This window comes from Prionailurus viverrinus, chromosome C1 (assembly GCF_022837055.1).
Source record: "Prionailurus viverrinus isolate Anna chromosome C1, UM_Priviv_1.0, whole genome shotgun sequence".
NCBI classification, from domain to species: Eukaryota; Metazoa; Chordata; class Mammalia; order Carnivora; family Felidae; genus Prionailurus; species Prionailurus viverrinus.
This window is the reverse complement of record NC_062568.1, coordinates 68,370,592-68,388,543: the sequence shown is the minus strand read 5'-3', so window position 1 is coordinate 68,388,543 and position 17,952 is coordinate 68,370,592. Positions and strand designations below refer to the sequence as shown.

The 17,952-nt window shown below is 43.0% G+C and overlaps 1 protein-coding gene and 1 pseudogene across 7 annotated transcripts in view; both read left to right on the top strand.

Annotated features, from left to right (window-relative positions):
* The window catches only part of TANC1 (tetratricopeptide repeat, ankyrin repeat and coiled-coil containing 1), a 242,642-nt gene that overhangs the window by 129,809 nt on the left and 94,881 nt on the right, over positions 1–17,952 (top strand). The gene's annotated exons all lie outside the window — the stretch shown is intronic.
* Positions 15,409–17,591, top strand: LOC125172761 (tigger transposable element-derived protein 1-like; annotated as a pseudogene).

Below are 17,952 nucleotides of genomic sequence, written 5' to 3'. Positions count from 1 at the left end.
ACTTCTCTCATGATTAGACTGGATTTAAGGGGTTTTGGGGAGGAAGACTATAGAGGTAAAGTGCCCCCCCCCTTTTTTAAGTTTACTTATTTTGAGAGAGAGAGGGAGAGCGTGAGCAGGGAAGGAGCAGAGAGAGGGAGCAAGAGAATGATAGTGCAGCACCTGATGTGGGGCTCAAACTCATGAACTGTGAGATCATGACGAGCTGAAATCAAGAATCAGATGCTTAACAGACTGGGCCACCCAGGCGCCCTCATAAAGTGCCCTTTTTACCACATTGTGTTGATGATGAATACTAACAATGTGACTTATCACGGTTTACATTAACTTTGGTCACCCGGCCAAGGTAGTGGTTTCCAGGTTTCTCCATAGTCAAGTTACTCTTTCTTCTTATGCCCTTCTCCACGTCCTACTTTCTGGAGGGAAGGTGCTATGAGCAGCCCACATATGCGGGGTGGGGTGTTCTCCTCCCCCTCCTTGACAGTGGGGTATCTGCATCGATGTGAGATTTTCTGCATGAGAGATTCATCTTTTCTTCCCCATTCAGATACTTGTATCAGTGTAGATTCATGGGTAGAGGACATTTTAGGTTGCACTGAGACAAACCAACTCAGACACTCCACTTTTCTGCCCCACATGTTGCCTTGTGGGCTATAAGTGAAGTGAAGCTCTTTGCAAGGGGCCAAAAGTTATCAGAATTCATGTTAGGTGTAGCATAAAACGTGAGCAAAGAGTTGCTGTCCCTGCAGTTTAATTCCTGAACCATGTTCCCTGAAATCATCAAGAAGAAGCATTTCTGGGCTTCATGCTTCTAATTCCTAATGGGTGCAAGCATTTTTGTCCTGATGGTGAAGAAATGCATTTGTGGATTCTGTCTGAAATCTATATTGAAGCAGCGCCACCGTGTGGTAAATGCTGAAGGATCAGTGTATTCTAGGAATAGTTTCTGTGCAGTTCTGGGACTCTTCTGATCCACGTTCTTAAAAGGCTACCTTCTGACTTCAGCTTTGTACATGTCCAGGTTTACATAAAAAGTAAACACTGGAAGGTTGAAATCCCCAATAGTTCTTTTTTTTTTTTTTTTGGCATAGTAACTGCTAACTTTGGTCACCCAGACCAAAAGGTGTCTAGGTATCTTAAGGTAAACTTTCTTTCCTATTATTTAAAATTGTTTAATAGCTGAGGTGTAAAAGTGCAACAGGTTGAAAACTCGAACTTCTGGAGCTGTTTTTCTTTGGCTTAGTCAGGTTGGGGACTTATTTTAATAGCTTCATTCTTCTTTGCTCAAAGATTTAAAGATGTTTGAGCCTGTGTGGAAAGCAGACAGACAGTCCCACCCACCATGGTGTGTGGGAATGTGAGGTGGGCTGGGATGACTGGAACGTTTACAGGAGGAGGAGTCTTCGGGAAGGGAGAGGTCGGGGAGTTAGTTGGGTAATTCGTAGGGCCTTGTGGTTGACCTGGTGACTGGTAGCAAATGGTAAGCTGGAGGTCAGCGTGACAGCCTGTTAGAGTTGATTTAAAGAAAAAAAATCAAGCAGCCACTCTTGTTGTAATAAGTCATTATGGAATCAGGAATTATAAGCTGCAGATTAATCTTGATCAGCTTTTGAGAGTGAGATAAAATTGTAGTTGCTTTGATGAAAAAGAAAAATGCTAAAGGACCAGACTGTAACTCCGTGTGCAAACCCAGTCCCTGAGGTCAGGGCATAGAAAGTCAGATGTTGCTGGAGGAGGGTTTTGACTGGCTGGGTCACTGCAGGGGCTGCCCGTGACCATGACAGAGATGTGGTCTGCCAGTGGCTCTTCAGCTGGCTCCTTGTCAGTGATGTCATGGGTTACCTATGTCATCTCTGAGTGCAATTTGTCCTATTCAAACTCGAAGGAGATAACAGCTAAGCCTGTAGATATCAGTCTGCTGCTGCTCTCTTAGGTTCCTGAGGCTTCCAAGAGGTATTTCAGATAATGGCAATCACATGCTTCAGAGTGTGAGCTTCTCACCCAAGAGGTCAGAGAGGAATGTTTGCCTCCAGCTCACAAGCCCAACCTCTGCTCTGCTCTTGCTTTTAGTCTCCAAGGAGCCTGTGCTGGGACTCTTTGGATCATTAGAGGCCACTTGTGTGTGACCTGATGCACCAACCTCTGACCATGTACAGCAACACCATGGGCTGCTCCTGACTCCTCAGAGAGAGTGTCTCCCTCTGTACAGACAGCAGGAACGTGGAGGAGTGAGTCCTCTGGGGGATGCTGACAAGTATACCACGATGACCATGGGGGCTGTGGTTGCACATGGAAGGTTCTAGAATTCAGCTGAAGGACCAGAAATTAAGTGGCTATCTTTGTTGGCTGGCTAAGGGCTGTGGGAGACAGAGTTAAGGGAGTTTTGGGGGGTCTTTTTTTCCTCTCTCCCTCCTTCCTTCTTTCCATCTTGAACTTCTTCCTCTGAGCATTTTACAAGTGAGATACTGACTATACTGTGGAGAGACCATTGTTAAAATGAGCCTTTTGATGTCTGAGAGCAGCGTTTTGTATACAGATGATAATAAGAGTTTCAAATTACTGTTCAAGGTAGTGTTGTTAATTTTAAATGTGGCTTTCCATAGCCTTTAAACTCAGTTTACAAATCTTATGTTTATAATCTAATTTAAAGTCACACATTTAAAATGATTTTCACTTAAAGCTAAAAATTAGATATTTTGAATAGGAATCACAAAGCTAATCAGTCTGAAACTCCAATAGGCTATGTTTTGTTTTATTTAGTTTTTAAATGTTTATTTTGAGAGAGAGAAAGAGCACACGTTCACCCACACCCACAGACAGACAGACACACACACACACACACACACGCTTGAGTGCGGGAGAGACAGAGAGAAAGGAGGAAAGAAAGAATCCTAAGCAGGTTCTGTGCTGTCAGTGTGGAGCCCAGTGTGGGACTTGATCTCACAAACCATGAAATCGTGACCTGAGCCAAAATCAAGAGTCAGTCGCTTAATCAGCTGAGTCACCCAGGTGCCCCTACATTTAAAAAATGTCAGAAATTCTAGGGGTGCCTGGGTGGCTCAGTCAGTTGAGCGTCCGACTTCAGCTCAGGTCATGATCTTGCGGTCTGTGAGTTCGAGCCCTGTGTCGGGCTCTGTGCTGACAGCTCAGAGCCTGGAGCCTGTTTCAGATTCTGTGTCTCCCTCTCTCTGATCCTTCCCCGTTCATGCTCTGTCTCTCTCTTCTCAAAAATAAATAAACGTTAAAAAAAAATTAAAAAATACAAGAAATTCTCTACTAGACATGTTTCCTGATTATACCCAGTGACCGCAAACTTACTTCCTTTTTTTTTTTTTTAATGTTATTTTTGATAGAGAGAGAGGAAGAGACAGAGACACAGAATCTGAAGCAGGCTTCAGGCTCTTAGCTGTCAGCTGATGCAGGGTTTGAGCTCACAGACCATGAGATTGTGACCTGAGCCAAAGTCAGACACTTAATGGACTAAGCCACTCAGGTGCCTCTACACAAACTTATTTCTAAATGTAACACAGTTGTATCAATTATTTGGGGCTGACTTCCTTCTTCAGCTCTTCATTTAATTCTCAACCTTGCTGAGGCTGTGGAGAACCAATATGATTGATCAGCTTAGGCAAATTGAGGTTAGGGCCAATAACTCATAATCACAGTACATTGCTACATTAGGATTAGGTCTGGCTTCAAGGAAAAACAATCAAATACATAATAGCTTCAACAAAATAAAAATTTATTTCTCTCCTGTTAGTAATATGGAGTTAGATGGTGCAGGGCTGAGGTGACTTCATCCTGTCTGTCATCAGGGGACCAGGCCCCTGACTTGTGTCCATTCTCTGTGTTAGTTTCCTGGGTCTGCTGTAACAAAGTACCGCAAACTTGGTAGCTTAAAACAATAGCAATTCATTCTCACAGTTCGGGAGGCCAGAATTCAGGAATTAAGGTATGAGCAGAGTTGCACTCCCTCCAGAGGCTCTTGCTTGTCTTAGGTTCTGGGGGCTACCCGTGACCATTTTTTTTTTGTGGTTGCATCCCTCCATTCTGTCTCTGTCTTCACATGGCTTTCTCTCTGTGTGGCCGTCTGGTCTCCTTTTTCCTTGCCTCTTTTGTCAGGATACTTGTGATGACATTTTGGGCCCAGCTGGATAGTCCAGGATGATTCCTGTGTCTCAGAATCCTTAACTTAATCACATCCACATGAACCACTTTTCTAAATAAAGAGCATTTACAGGTTTCAGAGATTAGGTCATGGACATACTTTTGGGTGCCAGTATCAGCCTGCGACACCTTCCTACCACAAGGTCACCTCATGGTCCGATGGGATTATTAGAGTACCAGCTAGCATGTCAGGATTTCCTATCAGATGGAAGAGAGTGAGGAGAGTAATAAGGGGCCCCTCTCAGCTGGGTTGGCTAGTTTTAAACACTCATCCTTGAAATCCCACCTAACACTCAGTTTCCTTTCTGACTGCACTTACCTAGCTGCCAAGGAGGCTGGAAAATGCACTCTTTGATTTATTTAATGCCCTGTGCTGCTAAAGTATAATTTTCAAGAAAGCAAAAATAGGACATGGAAATATAAAAGGTCATATGTCAACAATTTTATTTAGCTCATTAATTAAGGAGGGAGTGAGTAAGATGTTAAGACCAGTTTAAATGAGAATTTGGATTACAGAGATTTATATTCTCTGCCACACAAAATTCATTTACATTGCTATGGACAGGAATCATTTGCATTGCTATTAAGCTCTTGGAAACGTGCAGAGCCGTAAAATAGTCCAGTTACTAAAAAGCCAGTCAGGAATATAGAATGAGATGGTCTTGGAGAGTCTGCTTTACATAAAACAACCCCTACCACCCCACTCAAGGGATACTCTATAATCTCTTGGCCTCTTTTTTTTTTTTCTTTTTTGAGAGTGAGAGTGAGAGCGAGAACACATGGACACATGCTAGTGAGGGAGGAGCAGAAGGTGAGGGGGAGAGAGAATCTTAAGCAGGCTCCATGCTCAGCTTGGAGACTGACGAGGAGCTCCATCCCTATGTCAAGACGGTGAGATCATGACCTGAGCTGAAATCAAGAGTGGGACCCTTGGGGCGCCTGGGTGGCTCAGTTGGTGAAGTGTCCAACTTCAGCTCAGGTCATGATCTCACGGTTTGTGAGTTCGAGCCATGCGTCAGGCTCTGTGCTGACAGCTCAGAGCCCGGAGCCTGCTTCGGATTCTGTCTCTCCCTTTCTTTCTGCCCCTCCCCTGTTTGCACTCTCTCTCTCTGTCTTTCAAAATTGAATAAACATTAAAAAGAGAGAGAGAGAGAGAGAAAGAAAGAAAGAAAGAAAGAAAGAAAGAAAGAAAGAAAGAAAGAGTTGGACACTGACCGAAACACCCAGGTACCCCTCTTTGCCTCTAAGTATTGGGTACTTTTTAAAATAGTGACCAGTTAAAAATTAGGTTTTTTGTTTTTTTTTTTTAACACCAAGGTAGAAGGGGATGTGGTGGATGCTGGGACTAGCCTCCAGCTATTTCTGCCTCTCAGTAGGTCAGAGATATTTGCCTAGAATGGAGGTGTCCTACAACTACTGATACTCCCCTACACAGATGGACACCCTAAGTCAGGCCATCCTTTAAATTTTTTTTTTTCATTTTTTATAGCTCTACAATAAAGTTCACTTTTCGTTGTACAGATCTATAGGCTTTAGCAAATGCATAGAGTTCTGTTTTCAGCACCCCCACAGTCAAGTACAGAACAGCTTCCTCACCCCAAAATATTCCTTCAGGCTGCTGCCCTGCAGTCAACCCTTACTTCCTGGGAACAACTAAATCTATGGTTTGTGTTCTCTAGAATGTCATATAAATGCAACGATACAGTACTCAACCTTTGAGTCTGGCTTCTTTCACTGAGTACAATAAGTACGTTTGAAATTCAAAACTTTGTAGTGGGTATCAGTACCCCTTTTTATTGCTGAGTATCCCTCTGTTGCATGGATATACTATAGTTTAGCCATTCGCCAGTTGAAGGACATTTCAGTAGCTTCTACTTTGCGGTGATGATGAATAAAGTTGCCATAAACATGTACATGCAGGTTTTTGGGCTAACATTTTCATTTTTCTGAGGTCCATATCTAGTTGTGGAATTGTTTGGTCACATGGTATGTTTAATTTTATATATAAATGTCAACTCTTTACTAAAGTGATTTGCCGTTTTGCATCTCCACCAGCAACAGAGGAGAGTTCCCCTTGATCTGCGTGCTTGCCATCAGTTTTTACTCCTCCATCTTTTTTTGTTGTTGTTCTTAAATTTTACTATTCTACTCTGTGTGTAGGGGTGGCCCGTTGCCCAAGTTAGGCCCTTTTTGTTGGTCTCAGTGCAACCTAGGTTGTAACAATATCCATTGCTAATATTTCGACCTAATCTTATTAAGCTTATAAACCCTCTTATCCAGAGCAACAGTTCTGATATTTCTCTATAGAAACTGTTGGAGTCTGCATTCTTGCCTTTTCTTGGTCTTGATCTTGTCACCATGAGCAGAGAAGGATTAGTTTTATGTGGGTGTGACAGGATTAGTATAACTGCAAGTAGGTGTGAGGATGGAGCTGAACAAAGTTTTGGGTGTTTCCTTCTATATCCTTATCTCTGTTGTGGGCCATGAAGTTTCCTTTTGGCGGGGGGCGGGTGGGGGGGGGTGGGGGGGGTGGGGGGGGTTGCATGTGTGTGCATCAGAGGTTTGAGGAGAATGGAGAAGTCTTGGCCTGGTCACTGTGGAGGAATGGGAGGGGAGCTGATGAGTGGGCCATGGGACCTCTCGTCTCCTGCCCTCTCCCAGATACTTAAGTCCCGCCAACAGGTGGGACCTCTGGATAGACTGGGACTCATGCTTTTCCCTCCCACCTCTTCCCTTACCCCTAAATCTCCCACCCTTGACAGGAAGAATGAATGGAGGTTAGAACAGGATTCCATAATAGCTACTGTGCTGAATATTTGAAAAATAGCCCCAAATCAGGAAATTCCTTAAAAGTGATTAAAGCCAATAGTGGTAATTCATTTAAAGAGCAGAAACTCTTGGTTGTCACAATTAGTATTTGTGCACCCCTTGAGTACACGGTGCTCTAAGGGAGCCAACAAGAGGCAAAGTTCTCTTCCTCAAGCTGCTTTCATTCCACCTCTGTGCACTCTCTGGTGTGATTGCCCCCTGCCTCCCACCCAGCTTAGGTCCTGCCTCTTGCCTCTACTGCTGCTGTCCTCCCCAAGTCACTTAACACTGGCCATGGTGGCTCTTTCTGTCTAATCTTTATACTTGATGGTAAGCTGTTTCAGGACATGGGCAAGGTCTTACATAGCTACACAGGACTGGGTAACCCAGTGATTTTCAAACCTGAGGACACAGCAGAATCACTCTGGTCTGGGATGGGGCTGAGAATTTGCATTTCTAACCAGATCCCTGGTCACGCTGTTGTTCCTGGTCTAGGGACCTACTTTGAGCATACTGATCTGAACCTTCAGGGAAAGAAAGTTCTCAGGGATGCTTCCTGTCTCTTTTCGAAGTCATTACTTCACCATGCAGCAGAGCTTGGGTTTGTTTCCTGCTTGTGTGAATAACAGGAGAACCCTTTCCCTTATGGGCTTCTTCCCCAGTTCTTTAGGGAAACTCTGAAATTACCATTCCAGGAAGAAGTCAGAATTTTTCCCTCCTAGGGGACATCTTAAAACCAAGGTTGTGGTTAGCCATTTATTTCTGATGCTTTGGTTAATGATTATTACCAGCATGACAAAACAACCTTTAGGCATTAGATCTTTATGGTAAATTATAATTACTACCAATAGAGGAGGTAAGGGTTAGAGAGGTCCCCCTATAAACTCAGGTGTGAATGAAAACAAGGCTCAGACAGAGTTCTCTGTCTATACATAGATTCATTAGCAGGCTAGCTCAGTGCAACCATATAACCTGTTTTGTATGCCCAGTAAAGTTCCAGCTCAGTTCTTTTAGGGGGCCGGTGCCTGACAGCACCTTGCATTTAGTGTTACCGGTAGCAAGTATTCCAGGATTTCATAGACAATACATTCGTTTTCCATTGTTGCCCTAAGAAATTACTACAAACATATAAGCTTAAAACAAACTTATTGGGGCGCCTGGGTGGCTCAGTCAGTTACACGACCAACTTCGGCTCAGGTCATGATCTCGCGGTTCGTGAGTTCGAGCCCTGCGTCGGGCTCTGTGCTGACAACTCAGGGCCCAGAACCTGCTTCGGATTCTGTGTCTCCCTCTCTCTCTGCTCCTCCCCTGCTCATGCTCTGTCTCTCCCTCTCTCTCAAAAATAAATAAACATTAAAAAAATTAAAAAAAAAAAACCAAAAGCTCATTACTCATAGTTCTGTAGGTTAGAAGTCCAGGCACAGCATGGCAAAATTGGTTTTCCTGCTTTGATTTCACAAGACTCACTGAAGATGTTGGCCAGGCTTCAGCCTTTCTGGAGGCTGAGAGGATGAAACATTCCCAAGCTCATTTATAGTGGCAGAATTCAGTGTCATGTGGCTGTAGCATTGAGTCCCCACTTCCTTGCTGTCTCTTGGCTGGGATTGTTCTCAACTTTTAGGGGCTGGCTGCAGTCCTTTGCTTGTGGCCCCCTTCCTCCATCTTTACCGCTCACAACATGTCAAGTCCAGAAGGGTTGAATCCTTCTTATGCTTTGAGTCTCTCTGGCCACTTCCCCCAACTTCTGCCTTATCTTACCTCATACTCTTTTTTTTTTTTTTTTAATTTTTGTAAATGTTTATTTATTTTTGAGAGACACAGAAACAGAGTGTGGGCAGGGGAGGGTCAGAGAGAGGGAGAGAGGGAGACACAGAATCCAAAGCAGGCTCCAGGCTCTGAGCTGTCAGCACAGAGCCCAACACGGGGCTCGAGCCCACAAACCGTGAGATCATGACCTAAGCCGAAGTCAGACGCTTAACCGACTGAGCCACTCAGGCGCCCTTTACCTCATACTCTTTATTACTAATGTGATTTTATCTATACCTAACTCAGATTACACTGACTTGTACCCTCCTTTCCTTACACAAGGCTCTGGGCCCTTGTAAAAGTGTTTCTGGAAGACCCCCAGGGGCACGTCACATGTGCTGATGAGCTGAAGACAGACTCTTCAGTCTTCCTCTTCTGCTTTTAAGGGCTCGTGTGATTACATTGGGTCTATCCTTTGTAAGGCTATTTTAAGGTCAGCTGATTAGTACCTTAATTCTATTTTTTTTTCCCCCACACAAAGACACTTTATTAGTTTCCTCTACAAGAGACAGTAAACAGTAACATCAACCTTTTTAACAGAAATCTCAGGTCACTGGAGAGGCCAAATCAATGGGAGAAAGATGAAAATGAGATATTTACATTAATCAAAGGCACTACAACCCCACCTAAAACCTACTACCACGGTGGTAGCAGGCTCAGGAAGATTAAGCTACGGCAAAAACAATCCCATGTAAATGTTAGAGATCACATAGCAGGAGGTGAGTTTGCTTTCCAGAAGACTGTAGTACAAGGAACATTTGAGCTCGAGAGGGTTATCTGGCCAGGGAAAGGGCAAGATGGCTGAAGGTCAAGTCGAATGGAAAGGAACAGGTACAAAGAAGAATCCAAGCGACACAGTCCCCAAGTAGGGGGTGAAGGATCAGGCTTTTTCTTCCCAAGAAACATTCACTGCCTTGTGTGCTGCCATCCTGTAGCCTTAATTCTAAATTCCGTCTGCAGGACCCCTTCACAGCCGTACCCAGATTGTGTTTCATTTGGTAACCAGGGGACAGGAATCTTGGAGTGACATCTTACAAGGTTCCACCTACCACAGACAGAATTCCACTTATCCTGTCGTTTTGCCTTGGGGCCAAATAATTCTCTGGAATCAGCAGGTAGACCTGGACCTTTTCCTTATTAAGCTAGGACACGTTTCTGCAGGCCTGCTAGAGTTTCTACTGGGGTCATACAAGGGCTAGAGAGTTTCCGGGATGTTTCTGGTTAATCCTCTTAACTCAATATGACTTTTACCACTGTAGATAAATTTCCAACTACATAATAATGATTTACCAAAATCAGGAACTTCACCAGTGTGGAAGTCCATTTCTGACCTCAAGCGTGCTAACTTGTGTTACTGTGGTGGCTGTGGTAGGGATAGCTAGCTGATTGACTAGTAGTGAATGGTCTGCTCTTGAGTGTGGCCTTATGATTAAAGGCTAGTTAACCTCTGGGGTCTGTATTCCAGATTAAGACAACTAATTGCTTTTAGGCAGTAGATTAAAGGCACCCGACATACATTTATATCACATTAACTATATTGAAGTGTTTGGAAATAAAATTTAGGCAATGTGATAAAGAGTTTTGTTCCCTCATCTGAGAGCTTTAGGAGAGCATGTTGATATCTTTCTTGTTCTCACCCTGGGCCTGGCATGCAGTGGATGCCAGTGGATACTTGAGTAAATAAAGAATTAATTACTTCATTAATTTTTATGAATTAATGCATTTCCATGCTTTGGTATATAAAGACAGTACAGTGTAGGAACAGCAAACTGCATTGGAAGAAGGTGGCAACATCACTCAGGGTACATATTTTGTTGAGCTTGGGGTTTATTGTACTCAAAGTGCTGGAAACATGCACACTATAAACTGAGACTTGAAAATCTTTGTCAACATTTATTTTAAAGCTGATATATTGAAAGGAATATGGCTCCATCTTGAAACACTGTTTTCCTACTAGATTTAAGTGCCTGAATGGCAATGCACGTTTATATCACACAGTGCCTTGTGCATTGGGTGAATAAATAAAGGCTGTCTACCCTTCTCAATGCACTCTTAAAAAAATAAGGTATTTGAAATAAGAAAAAGGAGGCTTATTGAGAGTAATGTTAGGTAACTCTCATATTTCAATCATCATTAGCAGGTGGCCCATTGTTTTCCTCTCACCAGTTTTTTCTTCCGTAGAATTAGCCTGCATTTTCCCAGACCTTACCTGTCTTTAGAGGAGGTTAGATACAGTAGTAACAACTCAGGTTGCACTGACTTACTGTCCTCCTCTCCCTACACAAGGCCCCAGGCAGTCATAAAAGTGTTTCTAGAAGTTTCTGGAAGCCCCCCCAAGGGGCAGACCAGAGAAGTTCTTGCTGATGCACTTCCCCTGAAGCCTTGCCTTTCATCAGCTTCCAGTATCCAAGATGTAGAGCTGGCTGGGGAGCCTCTTGCTGCCTTTGTCCATCCCTGGAGTAGAGCCATCTCCAGCAGCATTTTAGGTTTTTATATGCAGTATCTCCCCTGCTTCTTGTAGGAGAAATCCAAGTGATGGACAGCACACTGTGCTTGAAATTGCCCTCACTTTGGGTGGAGGCTTCCTGACTGGGGTTGGTTCATTGTCTGGCTCCTTCCCTCAAAGTGAATCCTCCCAAGAAGCTCTCACTCCTCCCAGGTAGGGTTGTGGGCAGTCCCACCAGCTCACCTGCCCTGCCTCAACTCAGCACAGGACAAAGCAACAAGAGAGTACACCTTCATCCCATTTACAGTGTTTGGTGTTCCCATCGTGCCCTCAGGCCAAATTCCTCCCTTTCTCAGTTCGGACTGTGTCTCTTCCTCCCTCCAACACTTTCCTTTTGGGGCACAGGAGGGAGAGGGTCAAATGAAAGCACTGAGTATTGTGCCCTTTAAAAATCCCGACTGTGATCTGATCGTTTACCAGAGTTTACCATTTGGGAACTGACTAATTAATGACATTTGCTTAAGTGATAAAGCTTCCCTCCCCCAAAGGAGATTCTCTTACTTATCCTTTTTATCATTCCCCTCTTGTTGTGGACATTTCCCAATGTAATATGAAAACCCCAGACCAGATAAAATTGAAAGGAACCTTTTCTGTAAAAGTTCAAGATGCTTAAAAAAGAAAACAAAAACAAAACCCTCTAAAATGATTGATAATACAAAGTTCCACTTTTCATAGTCTCCAGATGTTGTGAAAAATGTAAGACTGCTTTAAATGCAATAAATAGCCTCAGGTATTCCACATCCCAAATACTGCTTTCATATATATAATTATTTTTAACTGAAACACTCAGAAATGTAAAGTAACCCCTGCCCTTCTGTCTTTCACCGCCTGGAGATAAAGCCCAGTTTGGTTTATTTCTGCCATCCCTTTTTAAAAATATTCCTTATATGGCAGTTTCTAAGCAGCAGAATAGTCAGCTATGTGATTAAAATGTCAAAAAGAGTAGGAAAACTGGCCGCTGGGAAAAGTACATTTGGAGATTTCCATAGGCAGAGGACTGAATGGGAAGCATGCCTGCCTCTGAGGCTGGAGACTGAAGTGATTAAGGGTGGGCTGCTGATCCCCCTCCCAGGCTGACACAGGTCCTGCTGAACTGTGAAAGGAGATGGCAGGAGCTCTTGTGCAAGCTGAGCACTGAGTGCCTGTTTAACCTCTTCGGGGCACAATCTGTGTCTCTTTGTCTTAAGAGCCCTTTATCTTTAAAGTCAAGGACCCTTCCCTTGTATCACATAGTAGAGAATGGGGGTGGGGGAATCTGGATGAGGTAAAGGATCCATAGTTACTATGAAATGAGTTATAATTGAGAACAATTCCCATTTATGATTGAGAACATTCTCCATTGGTACCCCAACCATGACCCTAGACTCTGCTTAGACCTGAGGGAAGAAGGGTGGTTGGTCCTCCTTAGGGGCCCTGCCCATAGTAGCCTATGCTTTTCTACTTGATGCTCTTGGTACCAAAGCATGGCCATGGTCCCAGCCATACCTAGTAAGTGTATCGGAATCTTCATTTTTTTAAAGAAGTTCATTTTGTTGGGATGAGCACTGGGTGTTGCATGTAAGCCAATTTGACAATAAATTATGTATTTTTTAAAAAGTTCATTTATTTTGAGAGTGAGAGAGAGGGTGAGTAGGGTAGGAGCAGAAAGAGAGGGAGGGGAGGGAGGGAGATAGAGAATCGCAAGCAGTCTCCACACTGGCAGCATAGAGTCTTACATGGGGCTTGATCTCACAGACCATGAGTTCATGACCTGAGCCAAAATCAAGAGTTGAACCTTAACCAACTGATCCATCCAGGCACCCTTCCTACTGTTTTTTTGTTTGTTTTGTTTTGTTTTTTTAAGTAATCTCTACACCTAATGTGGGGCTTGAATTTTCAACCCCAAGATCAGGAGTCACATACTGTATTGACGGAGCCAGCCAGGCACCCTTAGCTGATTTTCAAGCTAATACCTGACAGTCTTGTATCATATCATTTCTAAGGAACTCTTGCCTTAAAACATAGTGGCCAAAGTACCATGCTTTCTGCATAATTAGTATGTAGCATTGTATTCTGGCTAATTTGCAGGGATTAACCTGATAGGGAAGGGCAAGGGAGATTACTTTAAGATAGTTTATGCTTGGGAACATTGAGCATTTTACTTTAAACAAAGAGCTGTGTGTAGGGGTACCTGGATGTTTGAGGTCTGCTGTTAGCCCAGAGCCTTCTTTGGATCCTCTGTCCCCTTCTTTCTGCCCCTTGCCCCACTTGGGCTAGTGCTCTCTCTCTCTCTAAAAAAAAAAAAAAATTAAAATTTTTAAGAAGCTGTGTGTAGAAGGCAGCTGGGTAGTAATATCCTTGAGTAAGAGGGTAGTAGGGAGATGGAATTCTCAATTTGGGTCTGTTGATAAGGAATGCGGCCACTTCATTTTGGGGGAGTTTTTTTGTTTCAGTGGCATAGAAATCAGTGTCATTGTGGTTTAATAGACAGCAATTCAGGTGTAAGATGGGTGCCTGGTGATCACATGGCTCCTAGTGGGGTAGCCTCTCTTCTCGTCATCCTTCAGTCATTCTTATCAGTTGCCCACCGCATGGATCCTAGGTGCCTTTTGTCGTGGTAGCCCCTTGGGTAGTGGAAGCAGTAACTCTCCTCATTCTGGAGGGTGTTCCTCCTGTTTTGTCTGATTCCTCAGAGTCCTTTTCTTGTTTCAGTTGGTGTCTTTCAGGACCTTTCCTTGACCTTCTGATTCTAGTTTGTATGTTGGGAGGAACAAAGAAGCTGATTGAAAGTGCCGGATAGGTGTTGAGGTATTGAGGACAGGCTCTGTAATACAGTGGTCAGGGATCTACCATTTCTTTCTTTCTTTTTTTTTTTTTTAAATGTTTATTTTTGAGAGAGAGAGCGAGAGCCAGTGCAAGCAGGGGAGGGACAGAGAGAAGCAGGCTCCAGGCTCCGAACTGTCAGCACAGAGCCCAATGCAGGGTTTGAACCTACAAACCTTGACCTGAGCTGAAGTTGGCTGCTTAACTGACTGAGCCACCTAGGAGCCCCAGGGATCTACCATTTCTTTCAGGGGACATCCCCAACTAGTTACCTACAGGTCTTTTCTCTTGGTGACTTTCTCCCGAGAAGAATCCTCTAATGTCTCTCTCTGTCACGTGTGAGTGCTCACTGCCTGTGTTTTCATGGCTAAACGCAGGGGTGCATCTGGGGCCTACCAATCCGCATGTGGAATTTTTCTTAATCCCAGTTTTTTAGTTTAGCACTTAAGAGTTTAGCTCGAATCTCTATGGTCTTGGCATTCAGCCTTTCCAGAGGAAAACCTCAGCCTCCAGGATGAGAGAGAGAATGCTTCCTAGTTCTGAGGGTCTAATTCTCCCTTCAGTAGATTCTCAAGACCTGATCTTGTGTGCCTTCAGAGGTGCCTTGTGTCCCTGAGGCTGAGCCTTCCTGTCCCCTCCCCCAGTGCTAACCTTTTCTAGTCTGCTCAATTCACTGCTCCTTGGCAAACGGTTTCCCACTTTCAGAAGTTTGGTTTCTTGCCTATGGTGTTCTCCTTTTCCCATTGGTCTCTCAGATCCCTTTACTGCAACTTTAATGATATTTTGAAAAGGAGTGTTCATCTGCTATGTTTAATGGAAAGTGTGCAAAGATTCTCTAATGAGCAGTTGAGAGGAGGAAGGAACAAAACCTCTATAGTTATAAATTTTTCTTATTTTATAGCGTTTTGAGGTTCAGCTGTTTGTGGAAAGCACTTTAAATAAAAGGATCATGTTGAGAGCAGTTGTTTATACAGGCATACCTCATTTTATTGCACTTCGGAGATGTTGCATTTTTGCAAATTGAAGATTTGTGGCAACCCTATCTCCAGCAACTCTGTTGGCACCATTTTTCCAGCTGCATTTGCTCACTTCATGTCTCTGTGTCACATTTTGGTAATTCTCACAGTATTTCAAGCTTTTCCATTACTGTCTTATTGTGAATCTGTGGTCAGTGATCTTTGTTAACTATTGTAATTGTTTTGGGGTGCCACGAACCATACCCATATAAGACGGAAACTTAATTGATAAATGTTGGGTGTGTTCTGAATGTTGCACCAATACAACAGTTTTGAAATTAGGCCACTTAATTTAACCCTATAATGTCCTCTAAGTGTTCAAGGGAAAAGAAGAGTCACATGTCTCTCACTTTAAATCAAAAGCTGGAAATGATTAAGCTTAGTGAGGAAGACATATCAAAAACTGAGAAAGCTAGCTTTGGCATCAGATAGTTAGCCAAGCTGTGAATGTAGAGGAAAAGTTCTTGAAGGAAATTAAAAGTGCTACTCCAGTGAACACATCAATGAAAGGAAAGCAAAAACAGCCTTATTGCTGATAGGGAGAAAGTTTTAATGATCTGGATAGAAAATCAAACTAGCCACCACCTTTTCTTAAGCCAAAGGCTAATCCAGAGCAAGACCGTAACTGTTTTCAATTCTGTTAAGGCTGAGAGAGGTGAGGATGCTGTAGAAGAAAAGTTTGTTGCTAGCAGAGGTTGGTTCATGAGATTTAAGGAAAGAAGCCATCTTCATAACATAAAAATATCAGGTGAAGCAGCAAGTGCTGATGTAGAAGCTGCAGCAAGTTATCCAGAATATCTAACTAAGGTCATTACTGAAAGTGGCTATGATAAACAACAGATTTTCAGTGTAGATGAAATCGCCTTCTATTGGAAAATCCCACCTAGGACATTCATAACTAGAGAAGAGAAGTCCATGCCTGGCTTTAAAGCTTTAAAGGGGTCAGGGTGACTCTTGTTAGGGGCTAATGCAGCTGGTGACTTTAAGTTGAAACCAATGCTCATTTACCAGTCTGCAAATCCTAGGGTCCTTAAGAATTATACTAAATGTATTCTGCCTGTGCTCTATAAGTGGGACAACAAAGCCTGGACGACAGGACTTCTGCTTCTGTTTACGACATGGTTTACTGAATATTTTTTTTAATGTTTATTCATTTTTGAGACACAGAGTGTGCACAAGCTGGGAGGGGCAGAGAGAGATAGAATCCAAAGCTGACTCCAGGCTCTGAGCTGTCAACACAGAGCCCAATGCGGGGCTCAAACTCACAGACCACAAGATCATGACCTGAGCCAAAGTCAGACACTCAACCAACTGAGCCATGCAGGCTCCTTGGTTTACTGAATATTTTAAGCCCACTGTTGAGATCTGCTCAGAATAAGATTGCTTTCAAAATACTTCTCATTTACAATTCCCATGGTCACTCAAGAGCTCTGATAGAGATGTACAACAGGCTTAATGTTGTTTTCATGGCTGTTAACATGGTGCTCATTTTGCAGCCTGACCAAGGAGTAATTCCAACTTTTAGGTCTTATTTAAGAAATATATGGGGCGCCTGGGTGGCGCAGTCGGTTAAGCGTCCGACTTCAGCCAGGTCACGATCTCACGGTCCGTGAGTTCGAGCCCCGCGTCAGGCTCTGGGCTGACGGCTCAGAGCCTGGAGCCTGTATCCGATTCTGTGTCTCCCTCTCTCTCTGCCCCTCCCCCGTTCATGCTCTGTCTCTCTCTGTCCCAAAAATAAATAAACGTTAAAAAAAAAAGTTTAAAAAAAAAAAAGAAATATGTTTTGTAAGGCTATCAATCCCTCAGATAGTGGTTCCTCTGATGAATCGGGCAAAATAAATTGAAAACCTTCTGGAAAGGATTCACCATTCTAGATGTCCTTAAGAATATTTGTGATTCATGGGAAGAGGTCAACATATCAATATGAACAGGATTTTGGAAGAGGCTGATTCCAGCCTTCAGCAATGACTTTGAGAATTCCAAGACTTCAGTAGAGAAAGTAACTGCAGATGTGGTGGAAACAGCAAGAGAGCTAGAATTAGAAGTAGAGCCTGAAGATGGGACTGAATTGTTGCAATCTCATGATACAACTTTAATGGATGAAGAGTTGATTTTTATGGATAAACAGTTTCTACTCCCCATGAAGATACTGTAAATATTGTTAAAATGACAACAAAGGATTTAGAATAATACATAAACTTAGTTGATAAAGTAGTAGCAGTATTTGACTGCTAGAGGTTTGACTCTAATTATGAATGAAATTTTGTGGGTAAAATACTATTAAACAGCATCACATATAGAGAAATCATTCATGGAAGAGTCAATTGATGTGGCAAACTTCATTGTTGTCTTGTGTTAAGAAATCGCCACAGCCATCCTAGCCTTCAGCAACCACCACTGTGATCTGTCCACAGCCATCAACATCAAGGCAAGACCTTCCACCAGCAAAAGGATTACTAATCACTGAAAGCTCGGATGATAGTTGACATTGTTAACAGTAAAGTAATTCTTAAAAAAAAAAACAAAACACTATTTATTTTGAGACAGAGAGCATGTGTGTGAGCAGGGGAGGGGCAGAGAGAGAGAGAGGGAGAAAGAGAATCCCAGGCAGGCTCTGGGCTGACTTCAGCTGAAATCAAAAGATGCTTTGGACTGAGCCACCCAGGCACCCCAATAAAGTAATTATTTAAAAAAAAATTTTTTTTTAGTATGAAATTTATTGTCAAATTGGTTTCCATACAACACCCAGTGCTTATCCCAAGTAATTCTTAATTAAGGTATGTACATTGTTTTTTAGACATAATGCTATTGCACATGTGACAGACTACAGTGTATACATAATTTCAT